Source organism: Myotis lucifugus, unplaced genomic scaffold (assembly GCF_000147115.1).
Source record: "Myotis lucifugus unplaced genomic scaffold, Myoluc2.0 scaffold_1017, whole genome shotgun sequence".
Classification (NCBI taxonomy): domain Eukaryota; kingdom Metazoa; phylum Chordata; class Mammalia; order Chiroptera; family Vespertilionidae; genus Myotis; species Myotis lucifugus.
In genome coordinates this window covers 94824-96679 of record NW_005872065.1, presented here as the reverse complement: position 1 = coordinate 96679, position 1856 = coordinate 94824, and the positions used below count along the sequence as shown (strand labels likewise).

General features: G+C 51.7%; 1 protein-coding gene across 3 annotated transcripts in view; it reads left to right on the top strand.

The window, feature by feature from the left end:
* The first annotated feature begins 26 nt into the window (after positions 1-26).
* The window catches only part of TM6SF1 (transmembrane 6 superfamily member 1), a 20538-nt gene continuing 18708 nt past the window's right edge, over positions 27-1856 (top strand). The window contains exon 1 of one of the 3 annotated variants that reach the window (XM_023747858.1): positions 27-130. The gene's annotated coding sequence lies outside the window, so the exon portion shown is untranslated. The remainder of the gene's footprint in view (positions 131-1856) is intronic. The other 2 variants (XM_023747856.1, XM_023747857.1) reach the window with 2 other exon arrangements.

The window sequence follows — 1856 nt, the reverse complement described above, 5'->3', positions numbered from 1 at the left end:
CCACCTCCCTGTTCTGGTCCTTGCAGCTTCTGGACAATTGTAGGGGTTGCTGCCCTCATCCTGCTCCTGGTGGCCCTGTTGGCTCGAATCCTCGTCAAACGAAAGCCACCCCGGGACCCGCTGTTCTATGGTACGTCTGTCCTCCCCCCACCCCCGCACCCCCACCCCCGGGAGGGGAGCTGCTGTGTCCACTGAACAGCTCAGCATGGCGGCCTCCGGCACTGTCCCTCCGTGGCTGTGAATACGCTGAGCCCGTGGGTAAAGTGGCAGGAAGTGGAGGAGTATTTCAGGGTGGCATGGCCTCTCCTCCAAGCTACCCCTCCCCCCAGGCTGTGACCCACCCTCTCCCAGCGGGAAGCCCAGCAACCAGCTGGTACCCAGGGCCTACTGGAGGTCAGAGCTCGATGAAGATGAGGGGAAAGGAGAGGAGGGTGTGCTTCCGCCTGGATCCCATCCATGGTGTTGGAAATGGCAGGATTTCCTTCATTTAAAAAAAAATATATATTTTATTGATTTTTTACAGAGAGGAAGGGAGAGGGATAGAGAGTTAGAAACATCGATGAGAGAGAAACATCAATCAGCTGCCTCCTGCACACTCCCTACTGGGGATGTGTCCGCAACCAAGGTACACGCCCTTGACCGGAGTCGAACCTGGGACCCTTCAGTCCCCAGGCCGACACTCTATCCACTGAGCCAAACCGGTTAGGGCTTCCTTCATTTATATGGCCAAAGAATATCAGGTGTTTTTTTTTTTAATGTTTTTTTTTTTTCTTTTTTAATCCTCACTTGAGGATATTTTTCCCTTGATTTTTAGAGAGAGTGGAAGAGAGGGAAAGACAGAGAGAAATATCGATGTGAGAGAAACACATCGATTGGTTGCCTCCTGCACAAGCCCTGACCAGGGCCCAGGCCGGAGAGGAGCCTGCGACTGAGATAGTGCCCTTGACCGGAATCGAACCCGGGACCCTTTGGTTCGCAGGCCGATGCTCTATCCACTGAGCCAAACCAGCCAGGGCAAGAATATCCGTTTCATACAGTATATAATATAAACACACACATGGTCCAGGCCTCTGTTGCCCGACATTTAGGTTGTTTCCTTGCTGTGGCTATAAATGTTTCTTTTCCTTGTTCGTGGGTCTGCAGGTTGGTTGGGTGGCTCTGCTTCAGGCTGTGGGTGGGACTCAGGGCTGTCCCATGGGTCTCCCTGCTCCTCGGCCAGCAGCTCCCCAGGGTGTGCCTTTTTAAAACATATATATATATATATTATTGATTTCAGAGAGGAAGGGAGAGGAAGAGAGAGATAGAAACATCAATGATGGGAGAGAATCATTAATAGGCTGCCTCTTGCACACCCCACACTGGGGATCGAGCCTGCAATCTGGACATGTGCCCTGATTGGGAATCGAACCGTGACCTCCTGGTTCATAGGTCGATGCTCAACCACTGCGCCACGCCAGGGCACTGCCCTGTCCTCTTAAAGCCATTGTCCCTTGCACATCAGCCACTGTCCATCTCTAGATCTCCAGTGCGGTGTCGGGCAGACACGCTAGACCCGTGGTCGGAAAACCGCGACTTATCGAGGCCATGTGTCTAGTTATCCCATCTATTATATCTTATTTATATGAAGAGGAGGAGGAGTGAGGAGTAAGTAATATTGTAAAGATCTGTCCATTCCTCTTCTTGTTGTTTTATCATTTTTTTTTTTTTTTTCTTTTATCTCGCTTCTTCTGCCCCCCCGTCCCCCGAATACCCCGCCGGGCTAGTTTTCGCGCAGTTGTGTCTTTTTGGGGGCACGAGCGGGGAAGAGTGTAGTAGAGGCGAGGCCTGGCAAGCAGTGAAGAGAAGATTGACGTATA